Source organism: Anas acuta, chromosome 4 (assembly GCF_963932015.1).
Source record: "Anas acuta chromosome 4, bAnaAcu1.1, whole genome shotgun sequence".
NCBI lineage: Eukaryota > Metazoa > Chordata > Aves > Anseriformes > Anatidae > Anas > Anas acuta.
The window spans coordinates 38,976,042-39,001,244 of NC_088982.1; the positions used below are offsets into that span (position 1 = coordinate 38,976,042).

The 25,203-nt window shown below is 36.5% G+C and overlaps 1 long non-coding RNA gene across 1 annotated transcript in view; it reads right to left on the bottom strand.

The window, feature by feature from the left end:
- The window catches only part of LOC137855985 (uncharacterized), a 55,939-nt gene extending 35,079 nt beyond the window's left edge, over positions 1-20,860 (bottom strand). Inside the window, exon 1 of the long non-coding RNA XR_011096122.1 lies at positions 20,706-20,860. This is a non-coding gene — a long non-coding RNA (uncharacterized lncRNA). The remainder of the gene's footprint in view (positions 1-20,705) is intronic.
- Between the last annotated feature and the right edge of the window lie 4,343 nt (positions 20,861-25,203).

A 25,203-nucleotide genomic window follows, 5' to 3' on the forward strand; every position in this document is an offset into this window, starting at 1 on the left:
ACAGTAGCTATTTTCAATTAAACTTGCCTGTTGTTAGAATGCGTCAGGCAAGTGCAGGGCAAAGTAAGCTTTTCATTTAAAAAGGAAGGCGGAACAATTCTAGATAATGGGCAGCTGAAGAATTCTTAATGAATATACAACTCTCATCAGCCAGATTCATCCAAAAAGAGACAAGGATTTCTGAAAAGAAAAAATGCCACAGGACAATAGTTTTTGGGAACATTCAGGATCCTGAAACAAGAACCTTATAGGAGCAGACTTATCCAAGGTAGTAGAAATAAAGAACTTCATGGCAACATCTATACAGAAAGGCATGCTTTCTCTGCTCTCAACTAAGGCTCCCTGCTTCTTCCTCCAAACCAAGCCCAAGCATACACCTGAGACGCACAGGGTGTGCATCTAGGTGCAAAGCAATGTCACCTCCCGGGGTGCTGCGGGATGTTTGGAAGGTGGAAGGACTCAGTGAAACTGTGTATTGTATCTTCAACACAACTCACTGACTGAGAGTCGTTCTCACTCAATCTAAGAGAAGTTTGTTACTCCAGACTGATATGACCAATGAATCTTCAAGTGTTCTATCTTGAAATAATACAGCCAGAAAAAAAATAAAAAATCTCAGAAGGGCAATGTTACTACACAATTAACAGTAGAGCTGAAGGAATCCAGATTATTATTATCATTTATTATTTTTTTTAGCCCTGAGAATCTTCATTTTTATCCTTCTCTCAAATCAATTATCCATCCCTGCAACACTATCTAATTATTTACAAGTAGCTTACATTCAGTTAGTAATAAAACAGGAATTTTCTACCGTGTCAGATCTGTTTTCTCAGCAAGCATCTTGAATACAAGACTAACAAGTTTCGAATGATGCAGCATAGGAAGAAGTATCAGAAAGTGTATTTAAAATTTTATCCTGATGAACTGGAAAAACAAAAACAATCTGATGTGTTGAACATTGTTAGAATTGCTGCATAGGATAGATTATATATACATACACAGACATGTAAATAAAGATGCATATTCTTAGTAAAAGGTCATAACTACATTGAGGATAAGGAAATTTGGGGAGTTTATAGACAGAAGAATGACTGAAGTATAAAGCTGCTTTGCCAAAGCTATGTTTTGGGACAAGCACGCATTTTGGAGGAAAGCAGATAATCTCATATTTGTATATTTAGTGGAATTTACATAGAAAATGCACTGTGCAGTCTTGTTTGCATGATGTTCCTGAGATATGAAGCCATTTGCTGCAGAAGTATTAGTGCTGACAAATATCACTAATTAATCAGGAATAAACTCATGACATTTTTGAACCTAGTGCACTAATCATCTCCTTAGAAACCAAAATGCTGCTAGTATAATGACAAGACTTAATTTACTTTTTTCTTCTCACAAAATAACACAACTCTACCTGAAAATTATGTGGGGATGCAAGTTTTTTCCTATCATCTAGGCTAATGAAATGTGTGGCAAATTTGTTACAATGGTTTTTGAAAATAGGTATGATATAGTGTATGATAAAGTATACTGTGTGCAAGCCTTTAACATCTTAGCAATCATTTCTGTAGATTCCTGTCACCTTTTTACAAGACCACCCAGACATGTAATAAAACATTTCATTTTAGCACATCATATACAGAGTCGCCAAGCTCTACAGTTCAGAGAAGATGCAAAGGAAGGGCCTCAGCAAAAAAAAAAAAAAAGAGTAGGTGTAAGACCTGTCTGGGTGAAAAGCAAATCAGAAGATGGAGGGATTGGAATGGAGGTATATTATCATCCCACTACTAGCAATTTCTTGGATTTGTTATGTGTGTAATCAGCTACAGACACCTTCACTATATGAGCTTCAAAAAACACCTCCTTTGTTACAGGATGGTAACAAAGTTAATAGAGAGACAAGTCCAAAACAGAGTTCCAAATACCAGTATTTCTGAGCTTTGGCAATACTTGGATTTGGATACAGTACCACATTTTAATCATTACTTTTCATTATTCCTAGATGAGAGTGTTGTGAAAATGAATTTGGAGGACATCAGAAAATTGCACGTGGGAGATGGAAATTCCAATTTGGGATTATTTTATGTCTCTGGATCTTACCAGACTTGTTTTCTAATTAAATGCCTTTTGGCAGAAAACCAAACTATGGTAAGAGATGAGGCTCCAAGGCGTTTAAGCCCATGAATGGGAAGAGCAGGCCAGTTATAGCATTATATTTTGACTTGGAAGAGAATTAAAATACCTGATTTGTCTTGGGTTGCTATTGTGATTTTGGAAACATTTCCTCAAGTTAAGATTGCAGGAGGACAAAGTCACTTATGTATTTCATAGCAGATTTAGAGACACTATGGCTGCAGATTTTGCTATGAAATTATATGCCTAAATGTAAAAAAGCAGCGCATTAAAAAAAAAAAACACATAAGAACCACTTATATCCTTAAACATAGGTGTTTAAGGTCAGTTGAAATGGCTCTAGCCATCTAGTGGGAAAAAAATAATAAAGAATCAGGAGGAGACCCATGAACTCCTGGAACACTGACAGCCAGCTGACATAGCCTAAGACATTTAAACAAATGCTAGAAACCTTTATTAATGACCTTATGCATTTAAGATGCCAGTGTCAGGAGGTGCAACTCCTGGAAAGTTTTGCCTCCCCCGCCCCCCCCCTCTTCAGTGTTAAAGGCTGTTCTGTTTAAAAAGAAAAAAGAAAGAAAGAAAAACAACAACTTTCTGCACAATATACTTTATTTAAAACTTGTAGTTGGCTAGAACTTTTTATCCATTACTGCACTCATAGCAGAAACACCATCTCTGAATGACCTAGTCTAATTCACTTAATATCCTGATGCTTAAATCATCAGTTAGTACCTGTAACACAAGAAGGAAAAGTAGAAATTACTATAGTATGGTGTTGCATCTAAAATAAACCCTGTTCGGTGTATATAAACTATTTTGCTAACCCCTTGATTCAGTCTATTTGATTACTTCAGTGAGGTAAGTGAGGTTCTGTCTTTATAAGTAACAGGCATGGGACACCAGAAGAGATCCAGAACAGATATATTGAAACAATTTCAGAAGTAATAAGAAAATGATAATAGGAAATTATGATCTTCCAAAAGCACCAACATTAATAATGTCAAAATACTGTTGCAAGCCATGGATTTCATGGAGTTCTGAAGGTAAAAAATTAAACCATATTCATGGAATCTGTGATACGGTTTTGGTATTGTACCCTCCCATACTTCAGATAAGGGAAGTAACACACACTAGAGAATTATGAAAGGAATAATACTGAAAGACTTTCTGAGTAGAAAATGGTCAGAGGGCATAGCCAAATCACAAGCTGCATACTTTAGTGTATACTGAGTACATATATGGTAGATGCATCTTCCTAGTCCCTGAAATAACTTGTCTGATTTGAATGGAAAACTTAAGACTAGGCCTTGTATTTCAGATTTAGTTTTAAAAAGGATTCAAGATTTTCTATGTTATTTCACAAGATCAATTGAAGCAACAATTGAGTTAGAATTGAAATAAAACACACAGATCAAAAACTAAGGTTTAAGTCACTTTATGTTTATAATATAAACACAAAGAACAATTAGAAGGATGAAAAAATCAAATATAGAAAAATGAAGCATTTAATTCCAGAAGCGTTAACATGGTATAAAAAAATCTTAAGAATGCAAACGCAATTTAATGAAAGCCAGCAAGTTCCAACAGTATTTCCAAGCAGATATGAGGTATTTTCCCTTTAGGGTGATGAGTTTGTATTTTTAGGGAAGAGCAGAATTCCAAAATTATTACCAGTAATCAAAATGTATGAAAATATGCCCCAAATCTGTCTTGTCTGTTTGTCTTTCATCAGATGTTTGAACAAGTTTTGTGAGTTGTGAAGAAAAATTCATCTATTTTCTGTGCCACATTTTTCTTTACCTCCAGAAGTAAAGACATAGTTTTAACCTTGGTAGTGAGCAAGAATGTTTTATCTGCAAAAAATCTAAACAGAAAATACAAATCAAAACATCCCAGTCAGATCCGGCTGAAAAATAAAATTAAAGGTACCCATGTGCATGTATAGCTCCAGTTAGAATTCATGGATACCAAAGACAGAAATAAGCTGCCTATGTGCACAAGCCTATTTGCACTTCTCTCATCTTGAATCCCTTTGGGCAACTCGCATGGTACCAGCCATGTACTTTTAGGCCATTATGGTATGAACAAACATTTCTAAACAAAGTACAAAACTTGGAAAATAATCAAGCTTATCCTAAAGCAAATACATACCGTGAATTGAATCCTACCTCCATTATTTAAAGAACTAGGATTTTTCATTTAACTATCTGACTCAATATTTAATATGCCGAAGTCAAATCCAATCTTTATTAAGCCAATTCCTATTGACTTTTTAAAGTCATCTTACTTTTCGAAGTCATTAGGGAAATAAGTCTATCAGTTGCTCAACAGCCATACCTGAGAAACTGAAATTATTTCACTGTATCTTTTACTAGATAGTAAAGTCTTAATTTATCAAAGATTTGTCCTTATGTTTTTACATGTATTGCAATATTAAGGTTTCCCAGGTTGTTTTCAATTGCATGAGCAACTTTAGCTAGCAAGTTACAAATCATTACTTTGAAGTACTAAAACCCACTAACACGACTACGAAGTTATAACTCACTAACATAACTAGTTTTGATCCAGTTCTGTGTAATATATCCCAGTGTGCACTTATACACGTCAGCAACTTAAAATCAACAGCTACTGCTATGCAGTATTTGTTCTACGCTGTAAAAATCCCCATTATTGCAAATTATTACACATCTTTACAGTCTAAGTTGCTTTAATAGCATTTTTTCTAATAGTAACATCCTTGCAGCCTAATTTGGTTTCTTCCCATGGAAATTGGCCATGTAGGATTGAATTACAGTGATAACAACTGAATTTAAGCTGCTTATCTGGATAATCATGATTAGATCACCTTGTGTTCATGGGTATATTACATGAAATTTCATCAGTTTTTTCTTACAGTCAGCATTATTTAATATTTAAGCAAGAGCTAGTAAAACTGAAAAGAGGGCATTCTATATAAGATAACTTTTATGCTTATTGTAAATCCAAGGGAGAGTATTTGTGTCTTAGTAAAATATTTAGATTCTCTGAACAATTTTTGAGCTGTACTGTGGACAATATAACCCCCTTTGAAGTCAGTGGCAAGTCTCCCAATTAGAATTGCATTAAAAAAAAGTGACTTTTCCACTGAGGTAGAACCCACATGTTCAAAATAATCCTCTGTTCCGTACTAAAAGGAAACAGTTGCTTTAAAAATTTGTCTTCCTTTCTTTAAAATGTTTGTTCCCAAGCAAAGAATGTTTTGAGCTCATAATCATGTTGTTTTAATTTATTGTTTATAAAATCTCTAAAGGCATTTTTCTGATATGACTTCTAAATAGGCTTTACTTTTACCCCAAAAGAAATAGAGCCTCACCAATAGCATTCATTGGTTGCAGTTCAGGTTTCTTTCTAGGGCCAGTTATTCTGATGCAAAACCATTTTTACCTATTTCACAATTTTTGTGCCTTTAACTTATGTCAGTGTTTACACAAGAAGGGGGTCAACAGAGAATCAGTTCTTGCATTAGTTTAAGTGCCTTGATAAATCTCATTTACATGGATACTGTTATAAATCAGACATTTTCTATACTAATCTTTGGTGATAACATTATTATGATGGAAACAGTGGAAGGGAAAACGTACATTCTTATCCAGTGAGGTGCACTGAGAAAGCTGAAAAACAGATCTCATGAGCTTCCTATGTAATGAAAAGCAAAGTCATGAGCTTTCAGTTGCTGGCATGTCATCATGTTACTCACTTTCTGATAGACTTTACATTCAGCCAGTAATTGTTGCAGTCTTTATGGACAACATTTGAAAATAATTTCCTTCAAGAAGAGCTTTACCTCAGGTTAAAGAAAAGTCCACTGCCAATTCTGAGCACTTGCATACTGAATGTGGTTATTTCTGTAACTCAAGCAATTGCATTACAGCCCATAATTCCTTTTTAACCCTGCCAAATACCTGCTGCTATGGTAACATGAGGTATCTGAGAATCAGTTCTCTTTGCATTTTCTGCTGTTTCTTTTAACAAGCTTTGCACACCTTTGCACACATCAAGCTTGCTATAAGAACTCAAAACCTACTTGAAAATATAGATTTAAATCACATCTAGATTTAAAACATTTAAAAAGCTCAAACATGACACGAGTTAGAACAAAACATTCCAAAAAGCAACGTAACTTTCAGATAATGAGAATAGTTATTTCCACTGATAAGCAGAATAACTATTTCCTCTCAGCTGAGCAATAAAGGAAGTTGAAAAGAATTAGATATAAACTGCATATGTTTATATATATGGCATTTATTGACATGACTGGAAAATAACAACATTACCTTAAGTCTTATGAGAATTCTTGCTCATTTTTACTGCTAGCTAAGCACTGTTTATTATTATGGAGTTATATTTAAAGAATGTTCTTTCCTTATATTTCCTTTAGAGAAACAGATACTCTGTGTTTCTGATTAAATAATTTTCTTACTTGTTGCAACCCCTTCTCAGTTATTTTTGGAAAGTAATGTGCTCTATCAGTCAGTTGGCTGTTGAACTTTGTGTTTCTGATTTATAATTTGCATTTGATCATGTTTTCACATTGCAGAGCATTTTGCCTCTTACATTTCTAAAAGCCAAATTCAAGTTTAATTCCATTGATTTTTGTGCATTTCAACACAGGATCTACATATCACAAAGCAATGAAAATATCATACTATTTAAATACTAAATATCATACTATTTAAACATTTCATCTGCAAAATCTCTTTGATTCAGGCTAATTTCAGTAATCTCACAGGCCAGGTCCCTAGCCAGTAAACCTGTTTAGGCCAGCTTTACCCACTTCATGATACAGAGAAACCCACCCCTTGTCCCAGACTTACTTCACAGAACACTGAGTACATAAAGACACATCCAGTTTTCAGTTCCCTTAAGACCTTTCATAATTTGCAACTATTACAGAGACCCACTACAGTCACCCTCAAAAGTATTTTTTTTTTTATTACAGCACAGCAGGAATGTGAATTAGCTGCTTTTTGTGCTACTGAGGCATTTTGAAAAAAAACTCTTCAAAATAATTTCTCTTCCTAAGTTGCATCATTCAACCCCTGCTCACCCACACCAGTCAGCTGGAATTCAGTCTTGCACCATAAATTATGGTGTTTTGGTTGCTTGGTAACCCCAACCTCTTGGTAATTTATTAAGGTCCTGGTGTTGATAGGGAAGAGGTGAATTTTCTAGTTTGTAACATATTTGGGACCATTTCTTTGCAGGTTTTTGCTGTGTGCTTATAGTATGTGTTTTTCACTTGTGCAAACATCAGTACTTCTTTATCCCATTGCGACAGTTGTTCATCTTCCCGTATGGCTTGCATGAGTGAACTCTTATCTATATTCCTAGTTAGATTTCTGTAGGCCACATACAAGCATATGAAAATATATCATTTGATGTGAACATGTAAGGGTCAGTAGAGTATGGGTACTTCTTTCAGACCACGAGAGTTGCCAAAAAGTGATAATTTTTTCCCATTCCTAGCTGTAACTCATGTAAATAGAGAAACCTGTTTATCAAATGATGAACTTCCAACTTTTAGGCCTTCTGAGGTAAAAAAAATAAAAAATCTACTTGCTATGTGCTGCCAAAATATTTAATTTTCTCATGTAAATAAATCACAATAGCAGTCAACAATCACGGCAAGACTGTATGAACACTGTTCCAGAGATAAGATTAAACAGAAGCAAATGGCTAAACACAACACTAGCATTCCTGTCCAATTATTAAATAACTAATTCATTAAACCACAGAGCCAAATTAGAAAAGCTGGCCATTTGTGTATGTAGACACACTGTAGTTAGGATAATTGGGACCAGCTGTTGTACTGTTTTGCTTCTGGAAGGGATCCAATATTATTTGAAGGCAACACTACAACATGGAGGCAGACTGCTAAGTGATTATAGTGCTTCTGCTTCCACCCCTCAAGCCCTTTTTCCTCTAGCAGTTTATCCAACAGCTATGATGACTCTAACACTGTCCAGCTCATCTAGCAATCTTAAAACAGATGGAGTGACTGGACTCAGAATTAGTTGGTGAAAAACAAATAATTGAAACCTCTCCCAGTAATCCATTAGGGATAGAGTTACAATCCTAAAACTTCTCCCCCATTTTCTTAAGCTATTACATCAAGACAAAAAAAAAAAAAGGCACCTAGAGTAAAAAGGCAAAATAAGATGAAAACAACTTTAGTCACATATGTTCCAGTTTCTAGTCCCAAATTTTTTCCACAGGGAAGAACAAGCTCTTGCAAAATCTCATTTTTAAATTTGGCAATTTAGATATTATTGCAGAGCACGCTATGAGAGCTTACATAAATGCAAGCTACAAAGGGTACCATAAGAATGTCTGAAATACTGCACATTAAGTAATCTTTTAATCCATTACATATATTTGTATCAAAAAAGAAAACTTTAAAAAGCCTACAGTAATAGACATACTTTTATGAATTAAGTTCTCATTTCCAAACAAAGTAGTGACAGTGAAAGCGTTATTTTAAGTTGCTTGTATGCTCAATGTTGATTTAAAAGATGTACAATTTTCTGTCTTTTAATAACAATGTTCCTGAGGGGGTGGAAGTCTAGTTTATTTAAAATGGCACAGATCTGCTGTATTGCTGAGATTCAAAGGCATAAAGAGCCTCAAGCATCTCAAGTCTTACAATTCTTTGTTAATATGCTGTAGAAAGAGTGGACAGTAAGCACCTGGCTCACTGCCTCAAGCAACAAATTATGATAATATCGTTGACATTTCTCTACTTTTTAACTCTACTTTTTAAAAGACTCAAACTGAATAAAAACAAAAAGCCAATTCTTTTGAGGGGAAAAAATGTCTTGAAACTAAGGTTATTCTTAAATTTTAGACAAAGAATTTCAATCAAAAATTACTTGTTCATTTCCCGCTCCCTCCCCCAACTGAGATTTTATTTTCCAGCTTAATTTTTTTTTTTTTTTTTTTAAATCATCCCTGTCTGTTCTTTTGGTTGACTTTCATCTTGGATAAATGCTTGCAAGAGACTTGGAGGAGATGTATATACTAGCTCTAAACTAACATGCAGTAGTATCAGACTTTGCTCTGCAAAGGTTGATGCTCTATCCCTAAAACTAGAATCATGGCACATTAATGCAGACCTGCATAGCACCTAAGCTGATTACTCCCATTTCAAGTCTGGAACTTAATTCAGGCTTTACACAGCTTTCAAAAAAACTAGTAACTTGGCACAGTGCTGTGGCATCAGCTCAAGTTAATGTTAGCTTGGGGATCGCTGCTGGAAAGGTAGCAAGAGTATTCACACGTGCATACATAGGGAAAGCTCATTGCCACAGAACATAGCATTCTGATATACAAATATTTCATAGCTTATCTAGGGAAGTGCCATAAACTTTGCTGTAAGTTATATTCCTTTGGTCTTCTAAAGGTAATTCCTCAGGACAGCTAACAAGTTTTTCCCTTGGTTAAGGAGCCCATACCCACCCATCTCTTATAACTTAAAACATTCTCCTCTGAATAGATTTTAAAAAGCCCAAAATAGGCAATATTAATACCACTACATCTTTAGAAACAGTCTATTGTCAGGAATATATTGAGTAATGTGTGAGGGTTATCACCCCAGGCATATAGATGCTTTAAAGAAAATGAATGTAAATGATCATAATTATATTTTCATCCATATAAATAAACACCTAGTCACTGCCAAAGACATTTTCCTCACCACAGGATGTCTCAGGATAATCTGAAGTATATACCAGGAATCAAGACAAATTCCAATGCTACAATAAAACATGCAACTCAGCAATTCAGAGCAGACACCTCACTAATATTTCAATTAATCTTCCAATTTCCTTACTTCCTATTTTCTGAGAAGTAGGAAAATAACATGGTTGAATACCTGTAGTTTTTAAATATTCCCATCAAAACAAGGCATCTTTTCTTGTAAATGTAAACAAGATACAGGAGCCAGACTGGAAAGGTAATATTAAAGAGTTTCAAGCCATATAAAATTAAAAGACAAAATACCAGCTAAGTAGATACATTTAATCCATTTTAGAAAGTAGAATTAAGCATGACAAAGGGATCAAATCATTGAAATTCTATATCAATATCACCTTCCTAATTATGAAGAGCAGCACTGCTACGCTCTAAGAGCAAGACAAGAAACATTCCAATTCAGTGATCACAAAGTAAGACTGACACCTTCCCCCTTGGAAGAATGAAAGTACTAGTCATTTAATAAGTCCTGAATATGCTCATTCTGTTCTGACTCAGCTACAGCAGTCATACTTTTGGAAAAAAAAAAAAAAAAAAAAGCAATTGTGTTCTCCACCCTGTCCTGCATATCTTTCAGAGATAGGGAAGAATCATCCCACTTGTTGCATGTTGCCACAGCCACAGCCCAGGAGTCCAGCACAGAGAGCAATCATTTTCCAGCACTGCTGCAAGCACTGCAGCTGGGGATTGTCTTTTCCACCACTGCATTCTTTATTCAAGTGTATAAAACGAACTTTCTGAACACTATTTATCATAGAAAGAACTGCCTCATTTCTTAGGCATCTGACTTTGAAGGGTTTTCAAACTCTTGGAGAGGTAGGCAATAATTAAAAAGTGTTTAAATCACTGTAGTTACATACTACAGACATTTTATGCTACTTTTTCCAGTTATCTTAAAATGATGACACATTTGTATTCTCCCAGGGTGGAGAACTTGCATTTCATTTTAAGATTTTAAGTTAAGCAACATAATATATATCATTGGTCTAAACTGAAGAGCACACATCAGATTATTCTAAAAACAAATCTGGGTGAGAAAAAAAACTGTTTAAATTAATATTTCTGACAAGCAAATAAATATATTTTGAAATTAATTGAAAATAAAGATTCTACTGAACCAGCATGCAAAAGGAAAAAAGCAATGTAGAATGAAACTAAGTTTTCACTAAGTTTTCTGTGAAATCTTTGAGCAAAGGAAAGAAAAGACTTGAAGATGCTAAAAAGATGATTGTATTAAGTTCTTCTACTGTTTGTTGTCCATAGGCAATGCAATGTTTTAGTGAGAACTGCCATGTAGGAAAAATACCTCAAAATTCAGAGGATCCTCTAGCCCAGGCTCTTGCTGCTGAAAATCTAGTGATTTAAGATAAAATTATGGAACTCCCTTCTACAAAGACCATGCAACTGGAAGCTGTACTTTGAAAATCTTGGATTATATACCTTTATACATTATATAAACCTAGCATTATTCTTATAAACTTCAATAAATACTCTATCAATACTTTAGATATTGGATGAAATATAGACATGTACACTGAGTCTGAAGATGTTTATCTTACCCCAATTGTTTGTCTTCTGGGAAGGAGAAGGTAAGTAGATACTAGATCCATTTTTTTTTTTCTGTACTGCTGACTTTCAAATATATGATGATGATCTGCAGAGGATCTTACATACATGTATTACAAAACTGGATCATTTTTCACATGTGAACAAAGATTGTGATCTCAAGTGAGAGCATTTACTTGAAGTTTCTCTACTTTCAGACACATAAATCCCTGTCTTTACTTTAAGGTTTTGATTAAATTAATTTTTATTTTTTAATTAGTATTATTTATTTATTTTAGATCTAAACACAACTACTTTCATACTGAAAACTGGTTTGGCTAAACAGAAAAGATTCAACCTGCTTATCATCCTGGTTTTGGCCAGGATAGAGTTAATTTTCCTCCTAATAGCTGGTATGGTGCTGTCTTTTGGATTTAGTATGAGAATAATGTCGATAACACACTGATGTTTTAATTATTGCAGAGCTGTGCTTACACTAAACCAAGGACTTCTCAGCTTCTCGCTTACACTAAACCAAGGACTTCTCAGCTTCTCACTTTGTCCTGCCAGCAGGCAGTCTGGGGGTGCAGCAGGAGCTAGGAGGGGCAGAACCAGGACAACTGACCCAAATTGGCTGAAGTGGCTATCATATGGCTATTCTATGCCATATGATATCATGCTGATCAATTAATATAGGGTGGCTGGCCATGGTGGGGGGTCCACTGCTCAAGGCAGGCATTTGTCAGCAGGTAGTGAGCAAATGCATTGTGCATCACTTATTTTATACACATTAGTAGTAGCACTATTATCATTACAATTATTTTCCTTTCTTTGCTGTCTTAATAAACTATATCTCATCTCACAAACTTCCCCCCCTCAATTCTTTCCCCCATCCTACTGGGCAGGGAGGGTGAGTTGTGTTGTGCTTAGCTGCCAGCCAGGTTAAACCACAGGAGTTATATTTAATAGAGGAAAAGGAAATGCTTTTCTAAATTTCTCATTGTGCTGAATAAAGCTTTTTTCCTATGAACTGCAAAGTTACTTAGACTGAAAACCTAATTTACATAGCTTGTACACAAATGTATTGAGTTGATGTAAGTAGGAATCTTTTATAAGATTTCAGAGCCTGTTTTTGTGTTTGCCATGTTGCAGAAAAATAATTTAAATAATCTTTGGTAATGACCATTTATTTCTTATTTCATTTCAGAAGCTATTTTAAATTCATGTTACCTGCTTACAGCATGGATTTATTCTTTATTAGTTTAAAATTGCAAGGTTTTCATATCTCAATTTGTTAAGAACAAGTATGCAATCACTGATGATTGAATCAGCCCATCACATTACATATGTTTACCTGATACTAAATTGCCAGACACAGAAAACTTACTCCAAAGTATACAGTGCTAATTCAGTTAAGTAGGCATGTTGTTACAGTGAAAGCAAACAGTAAGAAGCAGTGTACAAAACTACACTAGGTAACCCCCAGAACTTGCATTTGTCGTTTGAAAACTTTAGCAAAGGCCATGACCAACAGGGTGCCTAGAAAAGAGAATGTCAGGGTTGTGACATTTTCTGATACTTAAAGGGAAGAAAGCTCCCAGAAGGTCTCCTGTAGCAGGAAGAGACTAGAAGTTCCCTTTAACCCTGTAAATGAGGCAGCTGATTTGGGCATGCGTTTGAGATTAGAGTAGCCTGTAGTACATTCCTGCCTCAGCAAGAAAGAGTGAATACAACTGCTTTCCCCTGTTTCTGGAAGAGGATTTCTGAATGATCTGTCTCTACAAGAATCTTTGTGTGTTTTTCAAGATTTAGGAGCTGCCAATTTAAGATTTCCACATGCAAATCTCAAAACAAGTGTAAACAGCTTGTAAATACTTTCCCCTCCCCTCTTAACCATCCTTTGCATTAGTTCTGTAACCTGAGCTCAGGTTTGTCTAATGTTATTCAAGTATATGGTGAGATGTCTCAAAGCAGCTAGTTGGTTTCCCTAGTTTTGTGAGGGATTTTTCTTTGCATAAGAGTAACCTAGGAGCTTCTGTATCTTCGGAGACAAGACTGCAGCCTAGAACATCAATGCTTTTTCCATTCAGCAATACTACTGTCAGAACAAACAGCAATTTATCCCTCAATCTTGAGAAACAGGAAGAAAATGATTGAAAGAAGGTGTAGAAGAAGTAGGTATACGTGTTTAGAGTGACTCCCCAAGTTGTACAGCAGGTCATCTAGTAAACTGGATATACACGTACAAGCTCAGATTTGACACCTAAACTAGTTCTCTATTCACCAAATAGGCACAGCTTTCCTGTATCTAATGTATTCTTTCCAAATGACCACCTAATGGAGCTTAAGAACATAGTGTGAAGTTTATACAGCAGCCTTTTACACTTTCAGATACAAGAAATGAAATGTGGTAATCACCAGAGCTTCTGAATGCAGTAGCTTCATAGACGTAAGGCTGCTGCTGTTCCAGTCAGTAACGAGGCTGAGCATGTGTTCCCAGTAAGTACATACACAAACATGTTTACAACACACGCATATACACACAGCCAACTACACATATCAACAAAAAGTCAGCACTCACACAAGCACAAACAGCACCAACGGCCCCATCCTGTTCCCCTCTCTGAGGTGTTCAGGTTGAAGGTCACACATGTGGTTCCCTACAGCAGCTGGGTTTAGTCTACTTCATCCATCCAGTAGCTGTCTCTGAATCCCCCAGTCTCTCAGCTAATGGCCATCAGGACTAGGAAAGTGATTGTCCCTTTGTATGTGGCACTGGTGAGACCACACCTCAAATACCGTGTTCAGTTTTGGGCCCCTCACTATGAGAAGGATAGTGAGGTGCTCAGGTATGCACATAGAAAGCAGTAAAGCTGGTGAAGAGACATTATTATGAGCAATTAAGGCAACTGGGTTTGTTTAGTCTGGAAAAGAGGGGGCTGATAGGAAATCTCATTTCTCAGCAACTATCTGAAGGGAGGTTGTCAGCCTTTTCTCAGGTAAAAAATGATAGGACACAAGGAAATGGTCTCAAGTTGTGCCAGGGGAGATTTATAGAGTGGACATTAGGAAGAACTTCACAGAGGAGTTGGTCAAACATTGGAATGGGCTGTCCAGGGAAGTAGCAGAGCCCCCATCCCTGGAGGTATTTGAAACATGTGGATATGTCACTTAGGGACATGGTTTAATGAAGAGACTCAGTAGGCCTGTTCTATTGCTTAGTCAGCCACAGAGTAAAAAGGCTCATCAGACACCTGTGACTCATGATCTCACCCCAATATTTTCCTCTTGAATTTCATGATGAGTCCCATACCCCCTTCAGGCAGCATCCCCTCATCCTGAAAGTAGCTTTAGAAAGCCTTTCCTTCAATGATGGACACCACACTCAGATCATGTAGCTGATAACACTCCTAGGACAGCTGCAGGAGGAGGCAAGCCAGGGAGCCTCTGTCTGCCATGGTTATTGGGGTTCCCCCACCTACCTTTGTTTTTCTGCACTCCTTTATGCATAGAAGCTGGCCTTTAGTCACATGATCCAACAGTAATTGCTTGTGAAGGAAACAATTTGCAAGAGAAATCCAATTACCAAGCTATGATTAGAGTTTTAAGATGGGCTCATTAGTGGACTGAGAGACCATAAAGTTACTCCACATGGAAGTCAAATAATGCATCAGTAAAGCTACCCGTACCACAGATTCACTTCAAGCTAATCCTGAGCATACCAAAATAAAGTGAGTTTGTGACACTGAATACTCTCTGAACCATGGAAGTAATCACATTGCAAAGCATTTGTAATCATTTTTGGACACTTAAATTTTGTAGAAAGCAAATTAGTTACAGTTGTAGAGAAAAATTGAAATGTCAACAATGCAACAATGCAAGCTTTTTGTTGATTGCAAAAGACATTTTCCATCTGGTCATAACCATGAAAATATCCTGAAGTGACCTGTGTACACCAGGGCTCAGCTGAAATGAATGATAATGTAATCCTGCAAAAAGTCTCCAAAGAGGAAGAATGGCCTTTCCATTTAGTAAATAACAAAACTTCCAATGACTCATTTGGCAGAACTGGTCTAAGTGATCCAGCATAACCACTTTTGATAGGTAAACAAAGAAATGCACACAAAAACTATAGACTTGGGGTGCAATTAAGTGGCATTGATTGGCATTCTATCCATAAATATTTAAAATTTATAGACTACAGCTAAGATAAAACAGTGCACTAAAACAGTTAATGAAAAGGATATTCCCCAACTGCAAGGAGAATGAAGAAGAGAATCAGAGTGCAGTTGTTGCAATATTACCAATATGCATTTTTCTCCTCATTATCACTCAAATTACATGAAATCACAACACATTGCCTCCTACAACATACACGCAGTAAAAGCCAATTACAATAAGTCTTTATAAAAATGCTCATAAACACACTTGCAACTCTCTAAATGGATCTTGTAATGTATACCAAAAAATGGGTATGAAAATCATGTTATCAGCTATTGCACAAATGGACTGTAATATGGGCTAAATTAACCATAATATAACAGGTATTTAGATATTAAAATGAGGAAAAGGATTATTAATTACTGTAAATAATAAGGCTGTAAATCTCACTAATAACAATGTAGTCAGCTACACTCTTTTTTTATTCATCTCATGCAACAGCTTGAATAAGATTTTACATTATTCAGATCCAGCTTGTTCATTCCCTTGCCCATACCTAATTCGTCCAGTTTGCTAAGTTATTTTCTAAGAAGTGCTTTGTAGTTGTGTATAATGAACACAGCATATGGTTTAGGAGAACACACTGCTTCAGAACAGGAAGAAACAGTAGATTTCTTTGCACCATCAGCAATGCATGGTTACTTTCCAAGTATAAAATATACAGATGTGTTTCTGATGTTCACTTGAATCCAGTATTTTCTCTCAAGTTATTTTCCACTAAATTTGAAGTATTGAGTTCCATGCTTTTAAATGTAGTTCTTTTCCACAGTTACTTTAGAAAATGCATGTTCAGAGGCTTAAAATACCCATAATTTCATGGGCTAACTCCACAGTGTTGAAGGCTAAATCATACCAGAGACATTAGCTCATGCACATTGCTTGTTTACATACACTTAACTGAAGAAACAGGAGTCAAGAAAAAAAAAAATCTGTCCCTCCAGTGAGATAGATTGTGTCATCCAGGAAAAGGGGAAAAAATAAATTTACTATCAAAATTTTTATATCAACTATTATAGCATTATTTTAATGAATTGCTAATTACTAAGTAATAGATCAGCCCTCCAGGCCTAGTCTTTGTGTGTAGGACATGTGCACTGAATCTTAGAGAAAAACGAAAGAGCATGCAGTGGCCAAGTCAGTCAAGCAATGTATCTCTGGGGACTCCCTTGTTTCAGAAGGATCAGAAGAAACATAGCAACACTTTCTGCAGTAGTACTTTTTGGAATCCAATATATTTCCATCTACATGAGCTGATGTACAAAGGTGAAATATTTCCTGCTTTTTCTCCTGCCTTTTCTTTAGAAGAATCCAAGAATTTGACATTACCAATACTCATGTCAGGTCCCAGAGCTTAAGGTCTGGATAATTCTGCTATGGCTGCGTGGAGGGAGATTTTCTCCTCCCTTTTTTCCCTTCAGAGTCACAGTAAAGTTCTAAATTCATAACTAGAACATAATTCACCCAGCAATTTACATGCAACAAGAGATTATGTGGCCTCACTCTGGAATGCTGTACTACAAAGGAAGCTTCTATAGTTATTTAAAGCAAGCAAGCCTTTCCCCAGCTATTAAAGAAATTTAATCTTCTTATCCCTATATGGAAGCAGTCTTTGTTTATATAGAAATCCCCTTGCTATGTTCTATCCCCCCACCCTTTAAGTTTTTGTTCTTTTTGCTTTGGCAAAGAAATTGTGAAGGAATGTGAAAAACTTATTAGGTGTTTATTATCAATTACCAGATAATGAAAACCAGTGAAGTTAATGCTAAAAGCTTTCCCTAGATTTTAGGTTAGATTTTCATTTTCCCATGGGAAACCCAGTAAGAGTAGGACAAAGAGGAAGCAATCTGCAGTATTTCTCAGATTTTTGCAGTAATGCTGACAGGGAGTGAGTTATTTTTCACTCCCCACCCTCACAGGACAATCAGGGAACATGACCTCTGCATCCTGCAACCTGTACCACCATCACAGAGAATCAGGTGTTCTCTTCAGGCCAAGTTCAAGCTTATAGGGCTTCCTCCACTAGCTGGTACCAAATATTCATATACGCCACAGTCACTACTAGTCCAAAGTGCTTGTGAACAGCCATATAGATACAGACATATTATGAAGTTAAATTTAAAAGGCTGACACAAAATATCTCTTGCATTTGAAAATTTCACCTTTGGCCTATTTTTTTTTTTTAATATTAAATAGTTATAATCCATGAATCCCATTTAAGATATGAGCCTGTTTTGGAGTTTTATGTCATTATTTATGTAGAAAGAGCAGCAGAGAAACCAAGTTCAAGCTTGACTCACACGGACACCTTAGTATCAGATTTCCACTTCAGTGTATATTAACTGTTAGGCATGCCGAGTGGTACATTGGCAACATTAAACTGTTATTACATTGTGTGGACATTTTATTTCACAAGCCAAGGCTTTTTGAACACAGCTGAGTTTCCTGATGGGAAAGTGTCTGGAAGGCATATTTTTACTTTCTAGAAGTTTTAGTGTTTGCAACAATAAACATTTTAGCTTGCTATCCAAACAGTATGTTAGTTGTAGAAGTAGTAATAAGTCAAAATGTGTTCCTTCTGTAGCCCCAACTAGGACAAGATGATTTCAACAAGGAAGAAACAGCAGAACAGAAATTTAATTTCAGTTTAGTTCTACGATGCTCACTAATGTCCTGTAGCCATATCTTTTACATTCAGTGAGATTAAAAGAAAACTACTTGAGATCCAGACCTTGCGATGCAAAACAGACTTTATGGAGATCTAACTTCGGAGGGATATGTTGCCAGCTCAATTTCAGAGCATTCCCATTCAGCTTGGAAGAACAAGGGAACAGAGAGAATTTGGATACCCTGAAAAGATCAGAGCGGCTTATGAATCTGAAGTTTAACAATTTTGTCTGCAAGTCTGCTTAGACAGAAAAAGCAGTCAAGATCATAAGTTGAAAAGAACAGGTGAATAGCAAAATCCGACCACACACTAACAGACACCTCTGCAACAGCTCAGAGTGAATGCATTTACTTCAAAGTCAGAGCACTGAAACACGAGTTGCCATAATAATTATTTCAACACAAGCTCATCCATCTGTTAACTTGTCTTTTTACTTTGGCCACAAATCTGAGAGGGAAGAAAGCAAATTTTGTTCAGCCCGTGGATCGGCCTTGGTCCCTACTACTTCAGACACAGTTTCTGCATCAGAGATTTTTCTTTTCTCTAGAGTATATGAACCAGAAGAAGAAATATCCCATCTATCACTATCTCTTCCACCTCTATTCCCTGTCATAACTAGGGATAGCAAGAACAAGGTGAATCTTCCACAGTGGTTCCTGGACTTTAACTGTAAAAGAAATAAGACAACACTTATAAATGGTCAAAAAAAAAAAAAAAAGAAATGGCCAACAAAAAGGTGGGTAACAAGATATTTCAGGAAACACTTTTAATAGATTCAACCCACAAGTGAGCAGGGACTGAGAGGAGACAGTGACATAGTTGTAATCAAATTCAGTGCAAGTATGCAATTGTATGAATAGAACTAACCACTAGTCCATATCCACAACTATATCCACATCCAGTATTATTGCCTTGGAGGTAAAAATGTCACAAGCCATCATTAAAAATAAAAAGCTACCCCAAATTTTCCAGGTCTGCAAGTCATTAAGTGATCTTTCATCATGTTTCCTCAGTGTGTTGACATTACCTACACTTTATTTTGGCCCCTTATTCCAGTTTCTGCAATTCAGAAAACACCTCTGCTGTGCTTCATAGCCTGATCAACCATTAATCAAGGTAATTAATATCAGAAATAAATCAGGAAACCATCTGTGTGCTAGACTTCTTAAGAACTGCATGATTTCAATTTGATAAAGAAGGGAAAAAGTCTGACTGATCTCCTTGGTCTAAACATTCCTCCTCCCATCCCTCATAACAAGGGTATCCCTTAGCCTGTCTTCATCAGCCGTGATTGACTACCTTTTCATCGCCCACTTGGATTGGAAGAAAGATTGCTTAAGTACCGTCTAAACAGAGCTGAATGATAACAAGAAAGAAAAGAAAAGCAGATATCTAGGGGAAAGCTTAAGGCAATTAAGTGACTGTAGGTGGGGGCTTTCTGCAAGTTTGGTTAACTTAAAAGACTACAATATCAGACTTCTGAGGAAGTGGGAGAAATCACATCCCTTGTGGGCAGCACAGGGAAACTGGAAATATTAGGAACCAGAGCTGCAGTAGGAGGCCAACACGTGGGTTGGTGTGATCAAAGGCACTGGGTTCCCACTGCAAGCACCCTGACAGGAAGCAGCTGGGGCTGGGAACACTGCTAGAGGAAGGCTGCTCGCAATAAGGAGACCAAGGGACTTGTTTCATAGACTCTGGGGAGCCTTCTGTGCTTACTAGGGAAGAGGAAGCATAACAGACACTCCACCACTATCAGTGGTTCTTTACATTTGTTATCAGTGGCTTTATTTCCAGTTCCAATTGTGTGGTTTTCTGCAAGACAGCTAATTTAAACTTTGACCTTCTTTTCCCCCCCCCCCCCCTCAATTTTTGCACAAGGCAAAGTCATCCATCACTAAATTTCTTAAGGAGATACTTGTTCATTCACCTGTAAAACCTCCTTAGTTCTTACACATTAAGCTTTATGCTTTACAAGTGACAATACTGTCTCTCTTCCTTCTTTGACTCAAGTTTTATAGTCACTAATAACAACATTTTTGATGCATTTGGTACCTGTAGACACTGGCACAGGGACAAGTGGAGGGTAGCAAGTTTGACCACTTCCAGTGATTTAAGGCACCTACTTTTTTTTTTTTAATCTATTTCTTTTTTTTTTTTCTTCTCTTTTTTAAGACCACAGCCTCAATGCTCCACTTCTGAAGCCTGTTCTTACTCTCCAAAGAAATTCCACAGTTTCCGAGCATCTTTCCCACCTTCCAAGAGACAAGACATTTTATGTAGGTAGACAGTAGCAACCAAGTCCCCGCAATTCCCACATGTGTGATGAAAGATCAAGGGAAAAACCTACCTGCTTTCAGGGGTTCACAAGCACAGGGCTTTTCCCCAGGTGCAGCTAGGGCATCTCAGCATCTGTGGCAAGTCCCAAAAAACTTCCGGCAGGTATCAAGTAAAGGAAAAGGCTGGATATCAACACAGCACCAGCACAACCCAGGAAAATAGTAAATGTCCAGGAGATGAGTTTAAATAGGTCCCAAGGCCTGTGGGCAGGGGTGTGGGTGGGGGCTCAGGTGAGAAATATTAGTGTGTTTGGGGCCCTAGTACTGTAAATTTAAAAGGAAATTTGGTGTTGGAATTCGTAGTTCATGCTGTGTCTGGAAAAATGTACTCTGAGTAAACTAGCAGCATTGGTGTGAACTTTTAACCAGAAACAAACACTGGGAAAGTGACCTGTAAATCTTCTGAGAAACAGCAGGTTCAATACCCAAAGTGAAGAAGCACCAAGTCAGAAGATTAGATTAAAATGAAAATGAAACAACAAAAAAAACCTACCAGATCATATCATGCCTTACATATCATCCACGATTTGACTCTTCCCAAACACACAATCAATGCTGTTTTCTTAATAGCTTGTATACGTGTAAAGTCCTAAGATAGAAGTGAGGTAGATGAAGTCCCACATTTTTATTAGGATTTTTTTTTCCCCAGATTTTATACACAGTGATCATATGAATGTTGAAGATTTTGAGGTGATGTAATCAAATATGGACTATTGTAAATTCTGAAATTACTTGCATTCCTGACTGTGTTCTTAATGAACGGCTTCAGCTTTGGTTCTTAAATCACGAGGGAATTCAAGAAATGCAATGAGACATTGAAATGTCAGATATGGATAACCCCATTGGGTTCAGTTTGGGTGAATCAGTCTTTAAAATTTTATTTCCATATACTTGAAAATGTTTGCACTACAACTCAGAATAAACTACGTCATTTGGGGATTTAAAACAAATTCCTTTTTCCATGTGTGTCTGTAAAGGCAATGGTTCAGCTAGATAATATGGTATACTTTTTTTGGATTAACAAGGTACGCTACTGATTTTTGTCCATGCAGTGTCACAGTGTTCCAACAGCATTTCAGACATTTCAAATACAACTTCATGCTCCAAAATACTAGTACACCTCTATATTCTAGATTTTTATTAAAAGTAGTATTCATAAAGAGTGACAAGGTATAAAATATGAGCCTCCTCAGTTTTGGAAAACTTAAAAAGATTACATAGTTTTATTTTTATTTAAAAACAATAAAAAATATTCATCTAAGTCTTGATTTAATTTTAATTTATTTCAAACCTGAGGTAAAATAAGGATTTAATTTCAAAGGAATGCTTTTTATATAAACTTTTGTAGTTGTCTGACACATTTAATTAATTAAAAACAATTATATGAAAGAAATTAAGTTCTCTAGCAGCTTTGGGGGCTAGTTTAGATCTCAAGATGAGCAAATAATAGCTGAAAATCGAAAGGAATGTTGACTCTCTTTTTCCATCCTTCATTGTCAAATTAACAGGAGTACTGATTTTTGCATAGTTTAGGGATCTTTATTAACAAAAGAGTGTCATTGTAAACACCTGTATTAAAATTTAGAGTTGCAATTACAAATATGAACTAAATTAAAACTGTGCATCCTGTAGCCTGAAGTTACTGATGAATTCTGCCTAGGTGCAACTTTAACTCTTCATGTCAGCTACACCTAGAAGACATAAGTCATCCAGGATATACATCACCAAAAAGATCTTTCCAAACAGAAGAGTTCCTTCCAAAATCCTGATCTCCCTAGAGGAGCATGCCTATAGCTGCAGGCAAGCTGCATGCATGTTGCTGTTGTAAACCCTTTTATTTGACACGATCTCTTCATGTGTTTGTCAAACCTATATTTATTGTCTTAAATGCTTGGGAACTACAACACCATGACAATTTCAAGGCAGCTATAACAATCCTTTACCTAGGGAGAAAAAAAAAAATATATATATATATATATATACTATGAGACAAATTCACAGAGCATAAAAATATGTGGCATAATGTAAAATGAGCATGTTTCCCAGAATTGTAGTGCAGCATGTGTTTATGTTTTTGGATGCCTGTCCAGTTTTATGCCTCACACTATTTATTGCTTTTATTTCTTTTATTTTTCCCAGTTAGACAAGTTAAAAAAAAAAAAAAAAGAGAGAGAGATAGTATCATGTAACCGACTGGTTCCTTGTGGACTGTAAGCAAACATCCCACAGATGGTTTACAGACCACTACATTTTATATTCTTTCCACTCCACAAATGAGAGTCACAGTGTCCCTCTGCACATACAGGAGGTAGAAAGTTCCCAGAGAGCTTTGGAGAGTGCTGTTCTCACATTGCATGCTTATCATGCCATGAACATGAACTTGAACAGGACATGTTCACTGTGTCACTAGCTGCTCCGTTCCCTCACAAGAGATGCAAAATGACACAGATGCCAGCAAAGTACCAATCTGAATTCAAGGCCAGGAACCAAGCACTGTGGATCATTGACACACGACTTGCAGTTTTCTGACAGACCAGGGCCTTGTTGATGTGCCATATACACAGTCTCCTACACATATACAGTCTCCTATGACTCCTCTATACATATTATATTAACCTTAGTCCTATGGTTCCATTTTATTTTAGTTACAGGGTCATCAATATATAAATAGTATGTTTTCTTTGAGGATATATTGCTAAGAAAAAGCACCATGCTAATTTTTCATCTCTCAGCAGCCTTGTGCCCCTTGCACTACATGAAGCAATACCAGGAGGTGTTAGCACTTACGTCCATTTCTTCACTTTCCAGTAATTTATAGTGAGAGGACAAAAGAGGCAACGTCAGAAAAGGCATCTTTTTACCAAATCAAACATAAATCTATTAACGGTGGGAAAAATCCTGTGGCATCAATCAAAACATGCAAATGAGCAAGGAAGAAGAATTTCTGGCCAATTCTGAAGAGGCCTTCAGGCTTCAGTGTAGCAGGCTTTCCATAGAGCCCTTCAAAAAGAGATGGCAGAAAAAGAGGCTCAAAGATGTGCTAGCACTGTCATTGGAGCAGTCTCCTGTTCTAGCAGATTCCAATGTACTCAGGGTGGAAGCCAGCACTTCAGAACCACCAAGTTTTCTCATTGATTGATTTTGCTAAGGTGTGAAGTTGTCTTAAGAAAAAATAAATGTCAGTTAATTTCCACATATGACTTGTGTTTTGTTTTTGTTTTTTAAATATTGTTGACCTACCTTTCCCTATTATAAATAAAAATAACCTGAAAAATATCTGCAGCCTCACTGCAAGAGATGTTGTTTTAACTCTCAGATGTCTAATCAGTATTCCTAAAAGTGCCGACACATTGTGCATAGACTTATTATAAAATGAACCAACCTTTCAAGGGAAAGATGTCAGGGTTTGACATGTATAAACATGGGAATTTTCAAAGTTGTGTGCTGTTGGAGGGTTTGGGTTTTTTTCTTTTGGTTTAAGCTGGTTTCTGTCAGCAATTCATCCCACATGTGGTTCTTGGGTAAGCCACCTTTTTGTTTTTGTTTTAGTTCCTCAGAAAGAAAATCTATGTACCTATCAATCTATGTGTGGCATCCATTTAATCTATGGCAGTAATTCAACTTTTTTGCACACAGCTTTCAGTTATTCACTGCTTGCTGTCAAGACTAATGCATGCCTATCAGTTTCTATCAATGCACAGTGGATGAATATGACATTGCATTTTTTCCCAATGTCACTAGGTTCAGTATGTAAGAAAAGCTCTGAGTTTAAGCTAGATCATAGCTCCTTGTGCCCAAACTCACATGAAGCTGCTTGGAGGGGAGATTCAGTGGCTCCTTGATCATGCTGCCAGGCAGACAGCAGCATGGTGCACGTACTTTCTTAGCCACAAAGAAAAGTTTTGGTATGTTTATTGGGGGTACATAGGACCTAGGTAGTGTCTTGGTGAAAGGGGTGAGAAACCTGAATTCTCTCTCTCAAAACAGTCCAGGGCAGAGGACCAAGTGCCATGTGATTTGTTCTAGCTCTGCCACAGAGGCAACATTTTGCTTAAACTTGCCTTGTTCTGATGACTAAGACACTTCTTATAGGTTACTTGACAGCATTTTGCCTCTCTACTGTATACTCATTATACTGAGTTCCAGTAAGCAATGCCCTTTTTGTTAGTTGCAGAGATCACAATTAAATTAATGGGGAAAATTCTTCATCATAACTATTTTGGGAAGTTCTTCCAGTGTTATAAAGGGCCAGGGTACCCCGAGTATACTTATGCTGCAGAGTTTATCACTGATGACTATGTTAATAATTTCATTAATGAAAGATGTAAGTTCAGTAATGTCAGTGCAAAAGGAAGTTATTCCTATATTATTATGATAAGCAAGAATTATATCTCAGCTTGACCTTATTTATTCATGTATTTATCTGTTGTTTTTGTGTCTTTATTTTTTTTCCACAAAAAGCAGTAGTCATTTAATTAATTAGGGAGAACCGTTTGGGGAAATACTGCA